Below are 26,391 nucleotides of genomic sequence, written 5' to 3'. Positions count from 1 at the left end.
AGCCCGTATGCGCTCGTTCGTGCCCGACTGGGACCAGGGGCCAGGACCCCTGGTCCGATTAGGGGGAATAGTTTGAGATACTCCTCTAAGCAGCCCCTGGAGTATCGCAGCACGACGCTCCCTGACTGCACTTTATTTAACCCTAAGGAAGCTTAAACAAGTTGTTTATGTTGTAAGTTTGCTTTTACTACGGTGATACACAAGGAGTATGTTACTAGAGTATGCCTTAAGCAAAGTGACTTAAATAGTTTTACCAATACTAAGTCTCAGGAAAACTCTTTTTATAAATGCAGCCCTTTACTCAATAAGGAATTTACCTTTTTTAACATTAACTGTCGCTCACGTCCCAAACACAAGGCTGTCATCTTTGATCTTCTGATCAATGAGCAGCCTGATGCCATTTTTCTTACTGAAACCTGGCTGCATAAGAGTTCTGGCCCTGATGTAGCCACAGCACTGCCTACCAACTATGCCATTGTTAGGAAAGACAGGGAATCTAAGATAGGGGGAGGCATTGCGGTAATCTACCATAAGTGTTTTGATTGTAAATTCAAAGACTTACCCTTTACGGGCTGCGAGGCTTCCTTATTTAAACTCAATCTGACCCCCCAGTTTACCTTTTCGGGCATTTTGGTTTACCGCCCCCTGGGCCTTCTGGCCCATGGGCTCTGTCATTTCCTGAGCTAGTCACCCCTTACCTTCTCAATTCTGCTAACTTCACCATTTTGGGTGACCTTAATCTTCATTTTGATGACCCGGTATGTGGAAAAGTGCTGCACTCATTTCCGATTTGGCAGAAATGAATATCCAGCTTTGTAACTCGGGTTCTACTCATGTGGTTGGTCATTTATTAGATCCTATTGTCTCTAATTTATCTAATATCTTCTGCCCCCGGCCCTTCCATTGTGCTGGTCGAAAATGTGACACAAAAACTGCAGGTGGTGCAGAATGCAGCCGCCAGGTTCCAAGGGCTGCCTCTATCTCAGGCTTTCTGCGTGATCTTCATTGGCTCAAGGTAGAGAATCGTATTAAATTCAAAGCCTTGAGCTACATGTTCAAGATTAAAACCGGTATAGCCCCTCAATACCTTCAATTCCTAGTTTATCCTTACATACCTGCACGCTCTCTTCGTTCTACGACTCAAGTAAAATCTTCTGTTCCTAGAATCAGACTGTCGTGCATGGGTGGTCGATCTTTCGCTTACCTAGGTCCCTTCCTGTGGAATTCGCTTCCCTTGTCATTACTAAACGTAACTTTTTATGGGAACTTTCGCAGATGTCTGAAAACTTGCTTGTTTAATCAGTAATCCCCCGTTTTGTTTCTTTTCCTTTCAGGCTGGCGCCGGGAAACCCCTTGGGGTAGCTGCGCTCCATATAAATTCAACTAACATAACATAACATTACAACATTATACAAACTTTTTAATTCTTGTGTAAATATAAATATGGAATGAGCATATTAGTGTACATTATAAAAGCAGTGATTGTTCATAGTGTGTCATGGATGGTAGATGTAGTGAAAACACATTAACGCATTAGCTTGAGTTCAACAAATTTATTCATCATGATTCCATTTTCTAACAGATATCCAGGCTCATGGAAGTGATGTGTCAGAAGCCGAGGGACATGAGGAATATCACGGACTAATTCATCTTCATCGCCAGGGCACAGCACCCTAAGCGGATATATGAATGACAGAGTCACAGAGCATACACATTTAGTACAAGAAGTGTGTGGAAGAGACACATAAAGTGTCACCCAGGAACCTGTAGGGAAGCTAAGACAACTCCGGTCGAATTGCAGCTCGCACTCGCCATTTTGCCAACACACAACCCTAACAAATTCTGGGAACTGCTCATAGTGACGAAAATGTGCATCTCATTGGAGGTTTGAACGCGTCAATGCTTAAGGTTCAGTACCTGGAATGAAAAGACAAACATGAAGAAAATCATTGCATTTGGTTTTCAAAAAATTGGACATACCCTTGCTTGAACCCAGATTTCCATGAGGGAAAAGCTAGATAGTTTGACAGATGCAATATAGAAGACTCAATGTATTGAATTAAATCAGGATATTACGCAGTGCTAAATTTGTAAAAGAATAAATGCTGGGCCCTTGTCAGGAGGCCACTGCAGCTTGCATCACCCATTGCCCATGTCAGCGCAGGAAGTTACAGTACCAAAACAACTACTAACCGTCACACTCCTACAAGTGTGACAATTTGAACTATTCCAGTCCCCCAAAGACATAAGAAGGGCTTAGGCAGCAGATATTATTTTTAATGTATAAATCAGCTAATAATAAACTGTTCTTGTGTTCAACTGTAAAATGTGCTAGCAGCACCATCATGTGACAGACTGCCATAAGTGTTGATGTTGACAATTACATGCCGCACCTAAGAAGTGGAAACCACCTGCTCAAATTACGTTTTGATATTATGAGTCAAAAGTGTAAGAAACATCAACACTCTGTATGTATTAATTTCTTAAGTAGGTCAATTAATTGCCTTGTACATGCCACATCCACATTGGCATGGCGTACTGTCAGCCTACAAGTTGAAATGGGGCACTACAGCAGGGAAGAAGCATGACTCCTCGTCAAAATACAAATGTTGTAGAAACAGTGCAAAAATTACAGATTGCAAATGGTACACAAGTAGTAGCAGCAAAAAGTGAGGATCATTCCAGTGTCAGCATGTTGCCACCAATAGCAGGATTCTTTGTGAAACCAGGAATCGTACTGCAATTGAGGGCAATGAAGCAGATACAATATCTGCTTGTGGCAAATTCAAAATGAAGACATTTTATTTGTCATTTGTTATTTTTGGTGTATTTAGGGTAACAACACACATGTTATACCTTTTATTTTATATTATTATATAACACACAAATTATACCTTTTGTACCTTATAATTTACATTTTGTGACATAGATTAATGTTACATTACTTTGCTTACATACTTTACCATATCTGAAAGTAAAGGGAGACTATGGTTTACCAACTACAAAGCATTTGTATTATTATGCTAAAATGATTTTGTACATTTATAACTTACCCTGTAAAATAATTAATTTGTTACATTAGCGAGGCGTTCGCGGCCTTGGGCTGTTCTTGAATCACCATCATTTTGAGGTCCTACTGGCTTTTCGTCCTCTTCATCAGACTCTGACTCAGACATCCAAACTTCCAATCCTTTCTGAGTAACTATATTGTGTAGAATTACACATGTTGACACCATTTTACGACTGATCTCTGGAGATTATTGTAGGACATCTCCACGCCAATGGAGACATCAGACTTTACATTTTAAAAGTCCAAAGGTCCTCTTGTTGTTCTATGTGAAACATTGTGCTGACGCTCAACTTGCGTAGAAGAGTTCAGATAGCAGTCATTATCCATGGGCTTTAGCCATAACCACTATTACCTACAACATCAATGTACATATTAGCACATCATACTCTAGATATATATGCCTTAAAAAAATTATTAAATACTTAAAGCTAATTTACCCAGTATATATCCATCTTCATTTGTGTCTTATGCAATTATTTTTTAAATGTAGGGCTTATACTCCTCTTTTTAACGTAACATTTTGTGGCTGATTTCCTTGTTTTTCTACTGCAGCAAAATCCCCATAGTTTTTAGTCCGTTGGTCTGTTCATAGCTGCTCTGACACTCTCCGTGTGTGGGGAATGAAGAGAGGGCTTTTCACCAGATTTAGCTAGCAATTTTTGATGGACTGATGAGGACTGAGGGTACCGCTGGCGTATTTTGATGAAGGTTTTTCGCACATATTTCTTTGGTTTCCTTGTGCTTTATAATAGGGATGCCCTGCGGAGCCTCATAGTTTGTGATGGACTGAGTTACAGGATGTCCACTTGACTGTTTTGTTTAATGGTTGAGTTGTCTCTTCCTTTCTATTTTGGGATCATGTTGCTTGTGCTCATGTGGAAAGTCTTGTTCAAATGTCAATACTTTTTAACCTTTTCCAAATCATCTGGCAGATGCTGGTGGAGATTGGAGAGGAATGTGTCATTGCAATATCATACTCCCCTGAAATAGTTAGATCATAACTTTCAATGTGATCAGTATATGAAGGGGGTTGTGGCTCAGTTCCTAAGTTTTTTATTTACTATGAAAGGGAGGGAATAACTATTCGTTTGAGGCTTAAAGCTGGGTGCGGTTGGATTTCATATCAAAAATGCATTTCTTTGATTTTGAGTAATTTGTCTCTTATGCAATTTTTTTTTAAATGCAGGGCTTAATGTCTTCTTTTAAGGTATCCTTTTGAGGCTGGTTTCTTTAATTCTCTGCTGCCGCAAAATTCTCAGCTTCTTTTGTTTGTTTATAGCTGCTTGTTGTCATATTTGCAGACTCATTTGCCAAAGGCAATAAGTCCATTGTTGAGGTGGGTGATGGATCTTCCCTTAAAGTCCAGACATTATATTGAGTTTCTATGTTTTTTTTTTATTTGTGTTGCACTGTAGGCATATTGTTGGAGAGCGATTAGGCTCCAAGCGAGAAATTATAATGCCCTACTTGGCAAATGTTGATTTTTGAAACCTAATGCAGGCAAACTCATCTTTGTATTTTAATACCATTGTTTTGGTTTTACTACTTTCTACTTTCTGTGCAGAAAGAAAAGCAATTGTTTATTGATTCTTCAGAAATCCTTTTTTGGACATTCTCCAGATGTGTCAGAGGTTTCAGAATGAGGCCTTGGTTCAAGTGATTATTTGCCCTGTAAGTTGATTTGCGCTCCTAATAGAATAATATTAGTCTCAAGCTATGGGTTACAACTGGTGGACTTGCTGAAATGGTGTTGATTTTTCTTCCATTTCACCTAATGGGTGCTCCTGGGCCTGAGTGCTCGCACAGATTGCTTCCCTGTCTTGTACTGGCAGTGGGTTAATCTTTCTGGTGGTTTAGGATACTCCTTCCCTCAAAGAGCTTGGAGACTTGTACATCTTAGGCCTGTCCATGTGAGTGGGATGAAGAGAGGGCTGTTCTCCAGATTTAGCTAGCATTATTTGATAGACTGAGGGTAGTGCTTGTGTATTTTGAGGAAGGTTCTTTGCACTAATGTCTGTAATTTCCTTGTGCTTTATATTACGGATGCCCTCTGGAGTCTTATAGTTTGCGATGGACATAGTTACAGGAGGTCCACTTGGCTCTTTTATTAGGTTGATCCGTCTCTTCCTTCCTATTTGGGAAAATCTTGTTCAAATGTCAATACTTTTTCAAAATCTTTCTGGAGATGCTGTTGGACTTTGGATGAGTAAAGAGTCACTTCAATATCATGCTGTTCTGAAGGTGTCAGATTACAACTTTCAATGTGATTAGTATTTGAAGGGGGTTGTGGTTCAGTTTCTAATTTTTCATTTCCAATAGAAGGGAGGAAATAAGATTTCGATTTTGGCGTAAAGCTGGGTGCGGATTGATTTCATATCAAAATTGCATTTCTTGGCTTTTGATTTACTTGTTTCTTATGAAATCATTTTTTCAAATGCAGGGCTTAAAGTCTTCTTTTATTGTATCATTGCGCGTCTGGTTTCCTTGAATTTCTGCTACAGCAAAATCCTTGTTTTCCTTTGTCTGTTTATAGCTGCTTGTTGTTGTTGTATTTGCAGACTCATTTGTCAAAGGCAATAAGTCCATTGTTGTAGTGGGTGATGGATCTTCCCTTAAAAGTCCAGACATTTTCATTGGGCTTCGATTGGTTTTTTTTCTGGTGCTCTGTAGGCATATTGTTGGAGGGCCATCAGGTTCCAAACGCAAAATTAGAATGACCGCCTTGGCAATAGTTGATTGTTGTATCGCGATGTAGTCAAACTCATCGTTGTATTTTAATACATCGTTTTGGTTTTACTACTTTCTCCTTTCTGTGCAGAAAGACAAGCAAGTTTTTTTTATTGATTGCTCGGAAAACATTTTATGGACATTCTGGAGATATCTCAGGAGTTTGAGAATGGTGCCTTGGTTCATGTAATCTGGTGGACTTGCTGAAAGGGTGTTGATTTTTGTCTTATTTCATCTATGAGATGCTTCGGTCTTGAGTGCTTGAATAGATTGCTTCCCTGTCTTGTGTTGTCAGTGTTCTAATCTTGCTGGTGGTTTAGGATACTCTTCCTTCAAAGAACTCGGAGACTTGTACAAGTTAGGCCTATCCATGTACGTGGGATGAAAAGAGGGCTCTTCTCGAGATTTATTCAGCATTATTTGATGGACTGTTGAGGACTGAGGGTAGTGCTGGCATAGCTTGATGAAGGTTGCTCAGACTAATTTCTTTAGTTTTCTTGTGCTTTATAGTAGGGATTTCCTGCAGAGCCTCATAGTTTGTGATGGACATAGTTACAGGAGGCCTGCCTACTTGGCATTTTTTTAAGTTGAGCTTTCTCTTCCTTCCTATTTGGAGTCTTGTTGCTTGTTTTCATGTTGAAAATCTTATTCAAATGTCGATACTTTTTTACTTTTTCGAAATCATCCTGTAATTGCTGTTGGAGTGTGGATGAGGAATGTGTCTGTTCAAATCATGCTCTTCTGAAGTTGTTAAATCACAGCTTTCAATGTGATTAGTATACGAAGGGGGTTGTTGCTCAGTTTCTAATGTTTTATTTCCTATGAAAGGGAAGAAATAACATTTTGGTTTTGGCTTAAAGTTGAGTGCAGTTTGATTTGAAATCAAACTTGTATTTCTTTGCTTTTGAGTCATTTGTCTCTTATGCTGTTCTTTTTTTAAATGCAAGTCCTAAATTCTTCCTTTAATATATCATTGTGCAGCAGGTGGCCTTGATTTTCCGCTGCAGCAAAATTCTCATCTTCTGTTGTCTGTGTATAGTTGCTTTTTTGTCATTGTGTTTGCAGATTCACTTGCCAAAGGAAATAAGTCCATTGTTGAGGTGAGTGATGGATCTTCCCCTAAAAGCCAGACATTTTCATAGAGTTTCAATCTTTTTTTTTTTTTTGCGATGCACTGTAGGCTTATTGTTGGAGAGCGATCAGGCTTCAGGTGCGAAATTAGAATGCCCCACTTGGCAAATGTTTTTTGTATTGTATTGTGATGCAATCAAACTCATTCTTGTATTTTATTACCATTGTTTTGGTTTTTCAACTTTTTCCTTTCAGTGCAGAAAGAAATGCAATTTTTTTATTGATTCTTCAGAAACAAATTTGGGGACATTCTGGAGATACGTCAGGAGTTTGAAAATATTGCCTTGTTCAAGTAATCATGTGACATCTGAACTTGTATTGCGTTTCTCATAGAATAAAAAAGTCTCAAGCTCTGGGTTACAGCTGGCGGACTTGCTGAAACTGTGTTCTTCCATTTCACCTATTGGGTGTTCCTGACCTGGGTGCTCGCACAGATACCTTCCTGTCATGTGCTGTCTGTGGGCTAATCTGCTGGTGGTTTTGGGATACTCTCTAGCTCAAGGAGCTCAAAGACATGTACAAGTCAGGTGCATCCATGTATGAGGGACGAAGAGAGGGCTCTTCTCCAGATTTAGCTAGCATTATTTGATGGACTGGTGAGGACTAAGGACAGTGTTGGCATAGTTTGTTGAGGTTCATCATTATGTTAAATGCACCTGAACACGATGAGGACTATCAGTTAGATATCTGTATCTGCTCCGCAGGGAGAAATGATGGAGAGACAAATGGTGACTGCAGGGAATGGGGGGAGGGAAGACAAAGCTGAGAAGGTTCCCAGTACAACCTCTGTGGTCAGAGGAGACACAACAGTCGAGTTAGGGATGCCAAGTAGTTTAAAGCCCAGACAGCAAGGTAGCAGGGATGGACAAGGAGATGGGGTGGTTCAGAGGGGAGTCATTCACATAGCTGCTGTCATTGGTCTCAACTGACAGCGTCCACTCCAGTGTCTCAGAGACTCCAGATGACATGGGAAGCCAGACAATTGGGCAGATCAAGAGCAAAGCAAAGCGTCTCACTACGTATCTATACAAAGCATGCAGAGGAGGGGGCAAATTAACAGCTTTGACCTGGAATGTAAATGGACTTGGGATGCATAGTGGTTCAGTATCTAAAACACTAGGGACCTAAAAAGTGGCAATGTTAAATGAAACACACCGAAGGAAAACAATTGTGAGGCACTGAAAAGGGGGATATAGGGTGCTGGCATATTTGGGTCACGCATCTGACTCAAATGGATTAGGAATGCTAATTATGAAGTCAACACTCATCATACATGGGTCGACGTCCAAGGGTGATAAGTTGAAGAGTCAGGTTGCTAGGACAGCATGCAAATCAACCTTTGCTCCCTACATGTCCCACTTAAACTCATTGCATAGACCTTGGAGACACTATGCACCCTCCTATCTAGTGGTTAGAGAAGTGGAGGATAAATACCTACAATGACAGGGAAGGCAGGGGAGATTTCTTTGATGGGATTCCCTTGGGCCAAAGGTCTATCTAACATCTAGACAATCAGCAGTCAGTTTATCAAATATTGATTATTATATTGGGCGATTCACTACACTAGACTGATTGCAAATGGGATCTCAAATCACTCACAGATGTGGGCCAAGCTGCAGGACCCATATGTGGATAGAGACAGGGAATGGACTCAAGTCCTATGGTACCTCAAAGATAGAAGGATCACTCAGAAGTTGAAAAATGGCACTGTCCAATACTTTGAAGAAAACTTGGGTACAGTAACCTCAGAGCTCATAACATGGGAAGTCTACATGGTGGTCCTGAGGGGAAGGCTATCTGCCTATTAAGCGGGTTGAGGAAATGGAAGAGGAAACAAGCGGTTAAACTAGGTTGTGGGATTCTGCTCCTCGAACAGGGGTTTCAAAAGTATGTAAATAAGAAAGTAGGCCATTACTGAGGCTACCACAGCAAGAGTAAGGGGACCTCGCTGATAATAAAAAGAGAACCACCGCCTTGGACTCACAGTACCAGTTAAACGGGGTAGGCAATAAACCAGCTAGGTTCCTGTGTCGCTGAGCAAGAGAAAGATAGAAATTTGTTATAGGAAATACGGAGAGAGAAGGAGCTGCCGTCAAGGGGCAAACAGAAATAGTGGCAGAAATCGCAAGTCACTATCAAGGCCTATATCGGTCAATCACAAGCAAGTTATCAAGTGACCCAGGAGGCTTCCTCAAACATATACGCCTCCTGGTCCTCATGCCAGAGGAACCAAATTAACTAGATGAAGACATAGTATAAAGGTAGATAGTTAGGACCATCAAAGACAATAATCTGGGAAAGCTCCAGGGCTGAATACATTTCCAATAGAACTATATAAATTTTGGCATAGCGCCGCACAAGAAACAGATGTTCCTTGAAGCCAATAAAATAAGCCTGTTACCTATGACCAGCAGTTATCCATGATAGTGGCAGTCCTGAAGGACAGGAAACCAGCAGATAGTTGTGCCTTTCTATAGGCCTATATCACTGCTTAATCCTAGCAAACTTACTGGCCACTTGGCTAAGGCAGGACATCTTTAAACTGGTGCATCTGGACCAGCTGGGCCTCATGCCTCATAGGGGCACTAGGCTGAACCTCAAAGACCTATATGGCAACCTTACCAGACTGAGGGATCACCGAGAAGACTCAGCTGTGCAATACCTTTACACCTCAAAAGTCTTCAACACTCTGGAGAGGACACACCTACCTGAAGAGTTGGAAAGAGTGGGTAAAAGGCCAATCTTTCGATCTGGAAAGACCTGCTGATTTGGGGACTGGGAGGAAAGAATCTCACTCTATGCTGATGATATCCTCTTGTACATGTCGCACCCTAATGACATCGTCCCCTGGCTCCTGCACATTTTCCGCTCATACTTGGAATATACCATCAACTGGGAGAAATCCCTATTCTATCCATTAACATGTTGTCCCTGGGAGGTGAGGTACAGAGAAAGCATACCAATAGTTCAGGAGGGATTTAAATATTTAAGGATATGTGAAACATTTATACTAGGCCGGGCCACAATGTTCAAAATGGTCATTCTGTCCAAACTCCATAATGTGATCCAAAATCCCCTCTACGGGATCCTGCCAGAATTCTTTAGAAAGCTGCAGGCAAGAATCCTGCACTCAGATGGGAAAGATGTCTGATCAATGAACCAGAGGCTCTCCATGCGGCCTGGCAGAGGTGAATTGAAACCATCCCTGAGGCAGCACCCAGACATATACAGCACCTGATGCATGGTTACCAGGGACCAGGAGGCTATTTATATTGAAATTGAACTTCAGCCTCCGGAATCAATTTTTCCAACAGTGAATATAATTGACAGATACAAAAGCATCTGTAACTGTCAGTGTAAATAGCCCAAAAATCCCTGTTTTGTCTGAGGGAGAGATCACACGGCCACAAGCCGTTGGGGAGAAAAGAAAAAGGACAGAGGTGGGCACAAAAATTTAAGGGTCAGTGCCCTGTGTTGAAAAAGACTCAGTAAGCTTTATCAAAGGGGGTGTTATTAGGTCTAGGGGCGGGGAGGGAGAAACCTCCTGAGCCAGAGGATTCTTCTTTTTTCATACGGGTTAGCCAATTAATACCTGATGCCCTGAAGCCTATTTTAGTTTGTTTAGGATGCATTGAAGAGCAGCTCCGTTTTGTGGTGAATGATGTAATAGAGAAATCCAAACGTAGTATAAGTTGTAAACTAAGGAGGGATGAGATTATTCACACTAGTAAACAGCAAGTTGTCCACCAAAAAAAGAGAATCCCCTCAATACCATTGCCTACTCCAATGTTGTCTGAGCCTAGCCAACAAAAGTCGTTTACCCAAGATGAAAGGGACACCTGGGTGACAGTGACCATAAGGAAAGATCATAGAGCAGGGGTGGGGGTTAGCATAGATAAGGTTCATTGACTTGGTAATGACCTGCAAAATGACAGACATTGTCCTTCCAATTACAATCGCACAAAGTATGCACCCCGTCAAGGGAAGGGCACGCAAAATCTGCTTAACCTGCCCCCAAATAGTACTCCATATACCTTGATACTAACAGGAGTCCCGCCATGGCCGATAGATCAACATGAAGACTGTCAAAGCCGTATAAGCAAATCAGCCCATTGATGTATTAGAAAACAGGATGCCAGGTGAAAATAATCGAAAACATCATTACGGCGCGTAGGGTGAGATGGCTAGTCCACACATCGAAATCAGTGGATGGAGATTGTGTAGTCTTAAATTTTAAAGATCCCAGGTGCGTGCACTTTTTGTTAACATGCCTTACTGAAGTGACTGGTGAGCATGGCTCTATAAGGGCATGTCCGTTAGGGTTCTTCTATCCTCCCCATACACGTCCCAGTTGTTAACAGTAGCAAGCCCAAATTCAGCCTAAACAGTCCAACTTTCCTCATCCAGAGCCTATTGACCAGACAAACAGTTTTGAAGTCCTTTGTGGCCTAATAGACATAGATTGACAGGAGGACTCGGCTTGCCTGGAAGGTGAGCAGGTTGAAGTCGAAGGCTTGTACCTTATGAGTAACGTCCCATCGGTAATGTATCATGAGGGGGTGGTCAAAGTAGCGGCATTATTCCCTCCGCTTGTACTCTTGATGTATCTCCTAACGTAATATTGGGGCAAGCACTACAAGGAGTCATAACCACTTATTTTAAAATCTTGTCATGGAAAATTGCAGGAGTTTGCATTAAAAAAACTAGGGAACAGGGACTGGTCAGGCTTCGTTGGAGGTACTGATGTAATATGCCTACAAGACACTTGGTCCCCAGAGGATTTTTTTTATAAATGGGTATCGCTCCTTTTGCGTCTCAGCGATTCCATCCACATCAGGAAGGGCCAAGGGTGGTATTGCGGTGCTTATTGCAGTAAAATATGCTATTTTTGGTGAACCTGTACTATGACATTTTTTACAAGGGCAACTGCCAAGTAATAGAGGCTTTGCAAGCGGAAATCGCCAAGTCTCTGTCAATAGTTAGCTCCTATGTATTTTATGGTTTGGAGACATTAATTGTATTGTTTGCAAATATAGTACTCATCGTGTTTGTGGGCCTTGCCTTGCCTAGTGGTGGCCAAACAACTTTACAAGAACCAGTACCATATACTGCAACATGCCAGATTGCATGGAGAACTGAAAGCGGAGAACAGAAGGGTCATCATTTTCCTGGACTTCACAAGAGAGATCCAAAAACAGAGAACCACATTCTTGGAAGCTAAACTGCACCTTCGCTAGATAGGAGCCCAGTATGCAATTTAGTTTCCTGCCAGGATATTAGTGGTTACGGCAGCAGGGGTGCAGTTTTTCAGCTCACTGCAAAAAAGTGTGGGAATAAATAGATCAGCACCCACCCTCTGAAAGTAACCCCGCTCCCTTGAGACGTAGATCAGTTTAGAATAAGTTGAGGCGACGGGCACGGAGCATCAAGAAAGCAGTCTTCTAATGGGTAGAGGTCCAGCATGAACAGTTGCGACAGTGAGCAGATCGGGAGTTAGCCCCTCCAACGACGATGGAGGAACATGGTACTCAAGACTCTGATTCTCATCACGGATCGGTCTCTTTGAGGGGCTCAGATACTGTATTAGTTATGTTGACACCTCAAGCAACTGATGATCTAATTTGACTGTTAGTACAATAGGATCAACTGAACTGGAAACAGCTTCTGGATGGGTTACAACAATTAGGTGACCACTCAGGAACCCTGGAGGAGACCTTGAACCCCTCAGCAGTAAGGATATACTGGACACATGATGCTGCATGGTGAGGCATCCGGATGGGAGGCATCCATATTGGTACACCCCTCACTTTGAGGTTCACGTATGTTGTGCATGTGGTTGCAGTTGGATTCCTAGTTTGGATGGGTGGATGCTGCCTACTTGTCTTGGTGTTGGGGAGTCCAGATAGTTGTTTGTTTTTGTTTTTGCTGTGTCCTTGGTGGAGTATGATATAGGTCCTGGATCTGGAAGGGCAAGATTTACAGTAGATGCAGCATTAGTAGAAGCCTGCGGAGGGGAGAGATAGCAACCTCCTTATGGAGACTATCCTGAAAGATAAGCTCCTATCCTGGAATCCAGCAGATAGACAACATCTTCAAATGGTATAGGGTATGTTCTTACCTTAAGAGGAGGGGGCTAAAGCCCCCTTACAAGAAACACATCTTGCAGCTAAGTAAGAACTGTTGCTTCATAGGTGCTGGCAAGGTCAGATCTTTCACACCACATATTCAGCATTTGCAGGGGGGGTTCTTATTTGGGTGCACCCTGGGGTCCTCTTACAGAGAACCAGGGAACTTGTGAACCCAGTGTGACGCCATGTGGTGGTGACTGGGAGACTGACCGTACAGGACCTGATGGTACTTATGCCCTGAATGTAGACCAGGTGGGCTTTCTAGATAACTGTGTTGGTATTTCGCTGCCTTTCTAGTGCAATCTGTCCTGAGTGGGGAAGGATACAGCTGCGTTGCTGACCCCACCTTAGATGGGTTGCATCTGCCATTGGGAGACTCCCCAGTTATTCCGGTGGCTTGCAGATTCACAGGTTGGCAGTCACAATGGTTACTGGTAGACTTGTGGTAACGCACCCACCAGACTACCAGAGACTACTACTTTTTTTCAAGCCTCCACGAGTTGCCTGTTCGACTAGACACCTTCCTGAAGTACACGGTGCAATACATGATATTGAATACTTAACAAGAACTCTGTTAGATTATAAGCCAGAGCTATTATATTTGATTTGGGAGGTGGTACGGCCCTGTATGCCTATATGGAAACTGAAGAATGAGACATTGAAAGACCCAGTCTTACAACACTCGATTGGGGACAGTATCATACAGTATTTCAAGGATAACATGGACATGGCATCCACACCACAGATCAAATGGGATGCCTTCAAAGTAATGATCTAGGAGAAATGTATAGAAGAAGTGGTGGGAGTTAGGCATGCACTGTTAAGGGAGATGGAGGCCCCTGTGGCAAAGTTGAGAGACATAGAACATTAGAGGCCTCAGCACCTGGAGCTGCAGCAGACACTGCTAGAATACAGAGAACTCCTGGAGGGTGGATAGAGAAGGCCAGGTGTTTTGGCTACAGAAAGTACATGGTCCGGGCACACGCAGAATGAGCTAAGTCTGGTTCACTACTAGCTTGGTGCCAGCCCTGCTAAGAGAGGCTCCGTGATTATGGAGTTGGAAACAGACCAACGGGAAAGGCTCCATAAGCAGGATGATATCAATGATAACTATAGGGAGTACTACAATCCTTATACCCATCTTTATACAAGCGCCCCCACCTACTACCCACACGAAATGGACGCCTTTCTGGATCCACTTTCTATGCCAGAGCTCATGTGAGAAGATGCTGAGGGATGGTGCAGAAGAAATTGGTTGGCAGCGATGGGCTGCCTGTTGAATTGTACATAATATACGCGGAGACACAGGCACCCGAGTTGGTAGAGGTATAAAAAGCAGCGTAGACTATGGAACAGCTACTGACCTACACTAATGTGGCTTTAGCAATACAGCTGCCGAAACTGGGCAGAATCCTCACGATGGGAAGGCCTGTATGATTTTATCGATGCTTAATATTGATTATAAAATACTGAGTCGAGTCTTGGCAAAAAGACTTTTACCCTACATGATTATATTAGCGCAATCCGGACCAAGCGGGTTTTATGCAAGGCCGCAACACAGCACTTACTATCCAGCATCTGTTGGCACTGACGGGCGATGATACAAACGATTGAACTGCAGTGGTGATATTCACGGTGGATAAAGAGAAGAGCTTTGATAGATTGGAGTAGGTGGTTTCTCTTCAGAGTGCTGAAGAAATTTGAACTGGGGAGCGAATTTATTAACTGGAGCAGACTATTATACACTGGCCCAACGGCCCAGGTGAAGACCGGTAGAGTGACATCAGAGGAGTACGCAGTGGGATGAGGATACTCGTTATCGCCAAAGCTCTTCGCGCTTGCGAGGGAGACCCTTGCCTGCAGTGCGAGGACTGTGCTCACCTAACGGGGATTGGAAATCAGAGGTTTAACTATCACATAGCTCTGTATGCTGAGGACTTGCTATGACATCAAATGAAAAATAGATTTATAAAGGGTGCTATTGATATGGGAGTCCACCTGCCTGCAATATTTGGGAGTACAGACATTCCATGGCACTGGAGACCTGGTAGATGGGAAGTAATGGCCAGCTTGCAGATCCTTGCCAGCTAGTGTTGATTTTTGGAAAATGCTCCCAGTGTCGGTTTCCAGGCGAGTGGCCATCACTAAGATGGTGGCACTTCCTAGACTCAAATACTTCTACGCGGTTTTGCCTACATTGATATCCTACACTATATTTCATAAACTAGACTCGCTCCTCATCGCCTTCATATGGGTACAAGGTGCCAGAAAGTGGCACTGACTAAGTTTCAATGCCCTGTTTTAGAAGGAGGTCTGACAGTCCCAGACTTTGAGACTTACTACCTGCCATGCAGATGCAGTGGTTGACACAATGGCTATACAACAGAATGACTCCTGGGCGAGAAATGTGCCGATTCTTTCCGGGGCTCCAGCAGCTATTCCGGCTGCTTCTTGCCGTCTTTTGACCACTCAAGGGGGGCTCTGCCGAGCTCCAGGTAATAAAACGTTGGCTAAAATGCTTACAATAAGCATGCACATAGTTCCAGTACTCACCTGATATACATTTACACATACTAGAGGAACTACCCAATGGGGTATACTGGCGGTAATTGTCACAGTGGACAGCTGCTGCCATAGCTTGAATAGGTAATTTATTTTGTGCAGATGAGTTACTCTCATTCGAAGACTTGAGACTAGAATATGACCTCCCGAAGGGGTACTTTTTGCTCCATAGAGCAAAGTCAGCAGCGATTAAGGAAAATTGGGGGGTGGGTGGGGATTGCGGAGCGGAGTTGCCAAGTAATATGCATGCCCACTGGCACCTTCAAAGCCGTCACCTGCTTTTATAGTATGATCAGGGAAGATATGTTGAAATCCCTGGATTGCCTCCTGGAACGACGGGATGTTGACCTAGGGGGTATCAAACACTTATTGTTTGGGGGGGGGGGGGGGGGAGTTTTATATAGCACGAACTAGACCCGAAGGTATCAGAATGCTTTACATGAGCACCAGTTGCTTTACAGACGAACACATTCACTTTTTGTTAGGCATGGGAGATTAATTGATTTGCCGAGAATCATAGAATGTTGAGCATCCCTGCTGAGACAGGAACCCGGTTCCCCAGCTTCTAGGTGGACCACCCTAGCCGTTAGGCCACATCCTCTCCCCTGAGGGCAGCTGTACAAAAATTACCAGAGCTAATGCTGAAAGTGTACAGAAATCCCTGATTTAAACTTCTATGTCCTACACAGGACATACTTACCCCCGGCAAGATGAACTGATGCTTTTAGGCAGTAGAAGCAACATGCCACAGATGTGGAACAGTGGTAGCAAAGATATATCATATGGTGTGGCCCTGTCTGGCCCTAAAGAAATACTGGGTAGCAGTTATGACTACTATGGAAGATATTACATTGATGGAGGTCCCTTGTTCACCAGGTGTCTGCTTTCTAAGCTGGTTTACTCACACAGCTAAAACTAAGGTTACAATTAGGTTTCTAGACCTCGCTCTAATACTAACTGTAGGAAAATAGGATCTGCTTTTATGATTACCCACACTTTTTGCCTGGTGTTATGCTGTTTCTGACTACTCTGACTGGGATCCTGATAATCAAGATACCAGTCTCTGTGCTTTCTCCCCTAAATTGGATGGTGAGTAGTTAGGTACATCCAAGACAGGCTACTAGTGTACCCTTGTAAGTCCCTAGTATATGGTACAGAGCTACCCAGGGCATAGGTGCACCAGGGGTCCTCCATGGGCTGAAGCATGTATTATGCCACCCATGGGAGACCATTTAAACTGTGACCACAGGCCTGCCATTGCAGAATGTGTACGCTGGTGCTAGCACCACTTATGACAGATATAAGTTTACTTATACCTGAGGTCACTGCACTTAAAACCTATAAGTACCGCCTCAGGCAGGCCTTTCAATCCTGAAGGCAGGATGCTCAGTTCTAAGTGTGAGTGTGTCCCTGGTTGAGCGGGACACCCCTTCAACCATCGGAGTTCATTCTCCCAGGTTGTAAGTGCATCCGCCATTACGCTATATAGAGTGGCCATACGTCATTTCCCAATGACCATCTCTAAAATGGCTGTAATGAACCCTGTAATGTTTGGTATCAAACATTTTGGAATCATACCCCCACACGATAAACAGTGTGGGAGGTATGATGCAATGCACTGTAAAGCTCCTCCGGGAGGCCCTCAGGGCTCCCGGTACCCGTCTTCCAGATCCGGACAGCAAGCTAGGGCTGCTGCCGACCAGAGTCATGTTTCTGCCTTCCTGCTGAGCCAAGCCCGAGCAGGGGAAGGCAGAACAATAGATATCCTGTCACACCTGGGAGGTGTGATCACCTCCCAAACAGGGTTTAGTGTACTGGGGCAGGGTGGTGGCGCTTGCCAGCACCACTTAAATTCATGAAGGGCACACTTGGTGCCCTCCTTGCATACTCCTGCATACACCAGTTCAAACCAGTCCGGGGAGCCGTTGGCTCCCGCTCAGGCTCAAAATTGGACAAAGGACATGGGAGTAACCTCCCCACCGTCCAGCCCCTCCTCTAGGGCGGGACTCCTGAACTGTCCCAACCCTTCCCTTAGGGTACTTAAGGGCTTACCTGTGGGTGGATCCCAAGATTGGTTGTGAAAACAAGATTCAGATCAACACACCACCTTATCGTCAACCTTCTGGGCACTCTGGACATCGCTGGACTTTGCTCTAGGCACAGAGATTGCAACTGGGAAGCCTCCTGCTGCTCCTGGTCTCGTTGTCCTGCAAATCTGCTGCAACGTCTGTGCCTCTCCTCCATACAGGATCCTCACAAGGCCTGTGCACATCCAAGACACCTCTAGGCATCTCCCTTGAAGTGATGGAGTCACTTCCCTGCATATGCATGCACCACAATGCAGATGACCGGTCTGCTGATCCTGGGCTTCCACGAACTCCGAAAGGCTCAGCAACACAGGTGGCAGTTCTGCATCTCCCTCGAGGCCAACACTGTCTTCTCACCGAGTTTGAGGCCAGTATCCCTCGTCGGAACTGGTGGAACAGAACCCCTGTGCACCACATAGAACTATCATTGCAAAGGCTTGTTGGCTCTCTTCGACAGAGATTTTGGGCTCCAAGAAGCTCCAACCTCAAGCATTTCTGCAGCCAAAATCTTTGTCCTCATCGCAACCTTTGCAATGTGGGCCTGCATCTTTTGTGAGCTGCTCGAGGTACTTTTGTGACCCCTGTGCCTCCGGCCTATGGGTCCTCTCGAGGGTCTTCTTTGGCTCCACTGGGCTCCTCTGATTGCATTGGGACTACTTTGACTCCCCTGCTTGTGGTGAGCCACTTGGACCTTGCTGGCCCCAACACTGCACCTTTTTTGCTTGCCTTATTGTTTGCAGTTGCCATGGGTTGTTGGTGCTCCCGGCAGACACCAACCCCCCAACTCTTGACATCCGACTTGGGACAGCTCGTGAACAGCTCCTGGTCTTCCACAGCATCGCCTGGTCCACACAGCTGCAGTTCCAAGGTCACCGTCAATATCTCTCCAACACCCAACATCAGTGGGAATTCGTCTTCCGTGCCTCCTGGTCACTCCTGAGTGGCATAGACTCTGTCTCCTCTGCTTGACGGTACTTCTCATCTTGAATCAACCTTTGTGTTCCACTGGACAATTTCACCTTCTTCACCAGCGGCATCTTCCTGAAGTCCTCCATTGAGTCCGACGGCGGTTTCCGAAGCCACTTCGGATATATGCACCCGGCTTCCCTGATGTAGGTATCCTAGTTCCTAGGGTATCCACGGATAGGGTGGCTCTCCATCCTTCTGTCTTCCACAGGATTTCCTTAGGGTTCACTGGAAAGGATTTTTCTACTTTTAAATTGCAAACGTGACTTACCCATTGACTTGGGTTGAGCACGCGCTCATGTTCCCAGTCTGCACATGGCCTCCATGGGGTTCCCGGTTACTTACCTCGGGTGGCTTCTTGGGTCGCCAGCACTTTGACGTCTTCTGGGTGTAGTCCTGACTTGAGTTGTAGTTCGCATCCCACTATTTTAGGATATGGTTTGGTCTCCCCCTGGCGACCACTGTGTATTTGTTCTACTTACCAGTTTTATTTGCAAAGTATTGTGTGCATTGTGTTATGTCTCCGGATAGGAGATATATAAATAGATGTGTGTTAGTGAGTGTCTTATAATAAATACATATTTTTATAAATACAACGTGGGTTTCTTTTTCACTTAATCTATACCAATAACATTCCATTCTGGGAAAACAAACTGCTTTACACTCCTTCTGGACTAAGCCTGAAGGCTGCTCTCCACAGCTACAACTTAGAAAGCATTCTAAGGTTATCTAAGACCACTAAAATCACCTAAAGGGTTGTCTGGATTAGAGCAGGGTGCTACACTTACATAAGTGAGCACCATATACTAAGCCAGCCTCCTATACTAACAAAGCTGGAACTTACCCGGAATTAGGAGCCAGTAAGGGGGGGGGGGGGGGGCAGAGTAGAGGGTTGGGGCAGTGAGCTTGAGAGATAGGAAGTATATGAAAGTGGAGTGCTGTTTCGAGAGGCCAAACAAAGCCAGAGCTCCCTTGAGGTAGCATGAGCATGGGAGGCTTTGCTGGACTGTATGAAGGAACCGGACCCTACATCGACAGTGGCCTCTCCGGGGAACATGAGAAATTAGGAAGGGCATGGGAACGAACCGAAGGATAATGCTTATGACTGCTTAACACAGAATGTAAGAATAAGCAACCTACCAATGTGACACTATGAATGTAGATGAGACAAGTTTGCAGACCAGGATCTGCTGTAGTTGAAGGGACACAGATATTGCACGTTGCTGCTCGGGGAGGAGTGTGGGACAATTGAGGGAGAGAACGTTGGGCACTGGGAGAGTTATTGATAAGGAAGTAATGAAATCAACACCTTGAAAGTATGGCTTGATATATACTCAGGATCTACTTTCAAATGGGAAAAATGACTATTCTAGCCATCAACAGGTTGAGCCTGGGAGGTAAGATACAGATGAACCATATCAATAGTTCTGGAGGGTTTTAAATATTTAAAGTCTTCCTATCAAAAAATCTGTACCCCATTTTCAAATTGCTTCATGAATGAGGATACACATTGTAGGGCTCTGCACCGGCTATCCTAGGCCAGGCCGAAATATTCCAAAGGATCACCCTGTTCAAACTCTTTTACGTGTTCAAAAATATCCCTTACATGATCCTACCAAAATTCTTTCAAAAGCTGTAGGCAGGCGGCCTCTGCTCGGGCATGAAAGATGTCTGATGGATGAACTGCGGACTTGAGCTCCCATGTGATCTGCCTGAGGGGAATTCAAACCCTCCCTGAGGCAACACCCACCAGACATGGCAGGCTGATTGTCTAAGACAGCACCCAATGTACAGTTTGACCCAGCTGGGTGGCTTCCTTGCTAGCCTTTCCTTCCCGGCACTCATTCCCCAAGCATATGATGACTGTGGCCATATTGCAGCCTACTTTGGGATTGCTGAACTGAATGAGATGGTGACATCATGTAGACCTTTTGCCCTTAAACACAACAGAGGTGTATTCAGCTAAGTAAGCCACATGAGTGCTAATACCATAGTATAAGGAGATCTGTGGGCACTGTTTCCTTTATACTGTTACCTCCTAACTTTCAATCAATCCATCAGTGTAGAAAAGTAGGATCTTCTTAAATGGCAACCCCAAATTTTTGTTGGTGTCATTATGGTTTACTGAATAGTCTGATTGGGATCCTGCTAATCAGGACCCCAGTATCTGTGCTTCTACCCTAAATCAGAAATCGTGAGTACTTAAGTACCCCCCAGACTGGCTACTGATGTACACTTGTAAGTCCCTAGTATATGGTACTAAAGTACCCAGGGCATAGGTACACCAGTGCCCCCCCTTGCTGAAGCATGTATTGTACCATCCATGGGAGACTATTTAATTTGTGGCTACAGGCCTGCCATTTCAGCCTGTGTAAGCTGGTGCCAGCATCACTTATGACAGATATACGTTTCCTAATATCTGGGGTTGCTGCACTTAAAACATATAAGTGACACTTAAGGCAGACCTTTCAATCCTGAAGGCAGGGAGCTCGGTTATAAATGTGTGAGGGTGTCCTTGCATGAGCAGGACACCCCTTCAATCCAGGGAGTCCATTCTCCTGGGTTGTAACTGCATCAGCTATTACGATACATAGAGTGGCCATGTGTCATTACACGATGACCATTTCTAAACTGGCTGTAACGAACCCTGTCATGTTTGGTATCAAACATGTTGGGATCATACCTCCGATACTCTAAACGGGGTGGGAGGAATGATTCTATGCACTGTAAAGCTCCTCCGGAAGGCCCTCAGTGCTCTCAGTATGAATCTTTGAGAACCAGACAGCAAGCTAGGGCTGCTGCCAACCAGAGACATGTTTCTGCCCTACTGCTGAGCCAAGCTCGAGCAGGGGAAGGCAGAACAATAGATATCCTGTCACAACAAGGTGTGACCACCTCCGGGACAGAGTTTAGTGTATTGGGGCAGGGTGGGGGCGCTTGCCAGTGCATCTTAGACTGAATGAAGGGCACACATGGGCCCTCCTTGCATACTCCAGTTCAGACCAGTAGAGGGAAACATTGGCTCCTGCTCTGGCTCGAAACTGGACAAAGGACCTGGGGGTAACCTCTCCAATGTTTAGCCCCTCCTCTCGTAGGGACTCCTGAATCATCCCAACCCTTTCTTTAGGGTACCTAAGGGCTTACCTGTGGGTGTGTCCCTAGATTCTTCATGAGACAAGATTCAGATCAAGACACCACTTCATCTTCAACCGTCTGGGCACTGGAATTTGCTGGAATTTGCTCTGCCCACCGAGACTGCAACTGGGAAGACTCCTGGTGCTCCTGGTCTCATCGTTCTGCAAGTCTGCTGCAACGTATGTGAATGTGCTCCATACAGGATGCTAACAAGGCCTGTTGACATTCAAGACACCTGAAGGAATCTCCCTTGAAGTGAAGTGGTCACTTCTCTGACTTTGCAGGCACCGCAATGCTGCTGTAAGGTCTGCTGATTGTGGGCTCTCACAGATTCTGAAATGCTCAGCAACACAGGTGGTGGTTCAGAAACTCCCCCAAGACCTGCACTGTCTTATTTATGAAATTGAGGCCAGTATCCCTTATCGTGACCCCTGTAACAGAACCCCTTTACACCGCATCGCATTGTCTTTGCAAAGGCTTGTTGGCCCTCTCCCTCAGAGATCTTCGGGCTTCAAGAAGCTCCAACCTCAAGCATCTCCTGCAGCCAAGATCTTTGTCCTCATCGCAACCCTTACACGATGGGCCTGCATCATTTTTGAGCTGCACGAGGTCCTTTTGCGACTCCTGTGCCTTTGGCCGGTGGGTGCTCTTGAGGGTCTTCTTTGACTCCAGTGGGCTCCTCTGATTGCTTGGGGCCTACTCTGACTCTCCTGCTAGTGTGAGTCACTTGGACCTTGCTGGTCCAGACACTGCACCTGTTTCTCTTGCCACGTTGTTTGCAGTTGCCAAGGCTTATTGGTGCTCCCAGCAGACAACGACCCCTCAACTCCCGACATCCGACGTGGGGCAGCTCATGAACAGCTCCTGGTCTTCCACAGCATCACCTGGTCCACACAGCTGCAACTCTAAGGCCAGCTTCAATTCTCCTGCAACACTCAACATTGATTGGCATTCGCCTTCCATGCCTCAGGGTCACTCCTGGGTGGCATAGACTCTGTCCCCTCTGCTTGCAGGTTTTTCTCATCTTGAATCCACCTTTGGGTTCCACCGGGCACTTTCACCTTCTTCGCCCAGCAGCATCTTACTGAAGTCCTCCATCGAGTCCGACGGTGGTTTCTGATGCCACTTTACACCTATGCACCAGGCTTCCCTGGTGTAGGTATCCTGGTTCCTAGGGTATCTATAGGTGTGGTGGCTCTCCAACCTTTTGTCTTCCATGGGATTTCTTCAGGGTCCTCTAGGAAGGTTCTTTCTTCTTTAAAATTGTAACTGTGACTTACCCATTGACTTGAATTGAGCACGTGGTCATGTTCCCACTCTGCAAACGGCATCCGTGGGGTTCCTGGGTACTTACCTCGGGTCGTTCCTTCGATCCCCATGCATTTCTACGTCTTCTGGGTATAGTCTTGACTTGATTTGTGGTTTGCATACTACTATTTTAGTAAATGCTTTGGTCTCCTTCTGGCGACCACTGTATGTATGTGCTAATTACCTGTTTTATTGGCAAAGTATTGTTTGCAATGTGTTATATCTCCGGATAGGAGAAATATATATATGTTAGTGAGTGTCTTATAATAAATGCATATTTTTATAAATACATTGTATGGTTCTTTTTCACTTAATATTTACCAATAAGATTACGTTCTGGTAAAACAAGCTGCTTTACTCACCTTCAGGAATAAGCCTGAAGGCTGCTCTCCACAGCTGCCACTTTAGAGCTTTCTAAGGTTGTCTAAGACCACTAAAATCACGTTAACAGTTGTCTTGATTAGTACAGGGTGCTACACTTACATAAGTGAGCAGCATAAACTAAGCCAGCCTCCTACACTACCAAAGTGGGAAATTACCTGGAATTACCTGGGGTAGGTATCCTAGTTCCTAGGGTATAAACATGTGGGTTGGCTCTCCAACCTTTTGTCTTCCACGGGATTTCTTCCGGGTCCACTCAGAAGGGTCTTTCTTCCTTAAAATTCCAACTGCGACTTTCCCATTGGTTTGAATTGAGCACGCCATTGTGTTCCCAATCTGCAAACAGCCTCCGTTTGGTTCCTGGGTACTTACCTAGGATGGTTCCTTGGGTCCCCAAGTACTACGAAGTCTTCTGGATACATTTTTGACATGAGTTGTGGTTCGCATCACAATATTTTAGTATACGGTTTGGTCTCCCCCTGGTGACCTCTGTGTATTTGTGCTACTTACCCGTTTTATTTGCAAAGTTTTGTGTGCATTGTGTTCTATCTCCAGATAGGAGCTATACATATGTGTTAGTGAGTGTCTTATAATAAATTCATATTTTTATAAATACGCTGTGTCGTTCTTTTTCACTTAATCTATACCAATAAGATTTAGTTCTGGTAAAACAAGCTGGACTAAGCATGGAGGCTGATCTCCACAGGTACCACTTAAAGAGCTTTCTAAGGTTGTCTAAGACCACCATAATCACCTTAAGGGTTGTCTGGATCAGTACAGGTTGCTACACTTGCATGAGTGAGCACCATATACTAAGCCAGCCTCCTACATTAACATAGCGGGAAATTACCCGGAATGCTCTGGTGTAGGTATCCTGGCTCCTAGGGCATCCAAAGGTGGGGTGGCTCTCCAACCTTCTGCCTTCCACCGGATTTCTTCAGGATCCACTGGGAAGGTATTTTGTGTATTGTGTTATATCTCCGGATAGGAGATATATATATATACATACATATATGTTAGTGAGTGTCTTATTATAAATACATATTTTTATAAATACATTGTGTTGTTCTGTTTCACTCAATCTATAACAATAAGATGACGTTCTGGTAAAGCAAGCTGCTTTACACTCCTTCTGGACTATTCCTGAAGGCTGATTTCCACAGCTACAACATAGAGAGCTTTCTAACGTTGTCTAAGACCACTAAAATCACATTACAGGTGGTCTGGATTAGTGCAGGATGGTACACCTGCATCAGTACCCAGAGTTCCTGGGTACTTACCTAGGGTAGTTAATTGAGTCCCCAAGCACTTCAACATCTTCTGGGTATAGTTTTGACTTGAGTTGTGGTTCACAACCCACTATTTTAGTATATGGTTTGGGCTCCCACTGGCGACCACTGTGTATTTGTGTCCCTTACTTGTTTTATTTGCAAAGTATTATGTGCATTGTGTTCTATCTCCAGATAGGAGCTATATATATGTGTTAGTGAGTGTCTTATAATAAAAACATATTTTTATAAATACATTGCATTGTTCTTTTTAACTTAATATATACCAATTGGATTCCGTTCTGGTAAAACAAGCTGCTTTACACTCCTGGACTAACCCTAAAGCGACCACTTACAGAGCTTTCTAAGGTTCGCTAAGACCACTTAAATCATCTTAAGGGTTGTCTGGATCAGTGCATGGTGCTACACTAACAAAAGTGAGCACCAAATACTAAGTCAGCCTCCTACACTAACCAAGCGGATAATTACCCGGAATTTTCTGGTGTAGGTATCCTTGTTCCTAGGGTATCCATAGGTTGGGTGGCTCTCCAACCTTATGTCTTCCATAGGATTTCTTCAGGATCCACTGGGAAGGGTCTTTCTCCTTTAAAATTGTAACTGTGACTTACCCATTGACTTGAATTGAGCACATGGTTGTGTTCCCACTCTGCAAACGGCATCCGTGGGGTTCCTGAGTACTTACCTCGGGTTGTTCCTTCAGTCCCCTATGCACTTCTAAGTCTTCTGGGTATAAACTTGACTTGAGTTGTGGTTCACATCTCACTATTTTAGTAAATGATTTGGTCTAGCCCTGGCAACCACTGTGTATTTGTGCTACTTACCTTTTATATTTGCAAAAGTATTGTGTGCATTGTGTTATATCTCGAGATAGGAGATATATATATGTATGTTAGTGTCTTCTAATAAATAAAAAAAAATATAAATACATTAGGTGGTTCTTTTTCACTTAATCCATACCGATAACATTAGGCCTGGTCGGTGAACTTCGCTCCGTTCCCAGAGTTTGTGGGGTTTTCTGCACTCCGCGGAGTGCTGAAAACTATGCTTCGTGATGTGCAGGGGAGCTTTTTCCCCGCTCGCGAACAGTAAGTTCGCGAGCACGAGCTGCCGCTCGGGTAGAATTTCTACCCGTGCTGCAGGAGTACAGCACAAACTGCAGTTCGCACTGCACTCCACCACTCGCGGTTCTTCGCAGCGCTTTTGTAACTTCGCGGAGTTTCACATGGCAAAACTCCGCGAACTATGCCCAGGCCTAGATAAGATCATGTTCTGGTAAAACAAGCTGTTTTACACTCCTTCAGGACTAACACTGCAGGCTGCTCTCCACAGCTACCAAGTAGAGAGCTTTCTAAGGTTGACTAAGACCTCTAAAATCACCTTAAAAGTTGTCTGGATGAGTGAAGGGTGCTACACTTTCATAAGTGAGCACCATGTACTAAGCCAGCCTCCTACAATATAAAGCGGGAAATTACCCGGAGTTCTCTTGTGTAGGTATCCTGGTTCCTAGGGTATCCACAGGTGGGGCAGCTCTCCAACCTCCTGTCTTCCACAGGATTTCTTCAGGGTCCACTGGGTAGTTATCTCGGGTGGTTCATTCAGTCCCTATG

At 44.3% G+C, this 26,391-nt stretch overlaps 1 long non-coding RNA gene across 1 annotated transcript in view; it reads right to left on the bottom strand.

The window, feature by feature from the left end:
• Window positions 1-1,538: 1,538 nt before the first annotated feature.
• The window catches only part of LOC146860110 (uncharacterized), a 113,310-nt gene continuing 88,457 nt past the window's right edge, over window positions 1,539-26,391 (bottom strand). Inside the window, exon 5 of the long non-coding RNA XR_014978790.1 lies at window positions 1,539-1,917. This is a non-coding gene — a long non-coding RNA (uncharacterized LOC146860110). The remainder of the gene's footprint in view (window positions 1,918-26,391) is intronic.

Source organism: Triturus cristatus, chromosome 3_1 (genome assembly GCF_964204655.1).
Source record: "Triturus cristatus chromosome 3_1, aTriCri1.1, whole genome shotgun sequence".
Lineage (NCBI taxonomy): Eukaryota > Metazoa > Chordata > Amphibia > Caudata > Salamandridae > Triturus > Triturus cristatus.
This window is presented reverse-complemented; position numbering and strand designations above follow the sequence as displayed.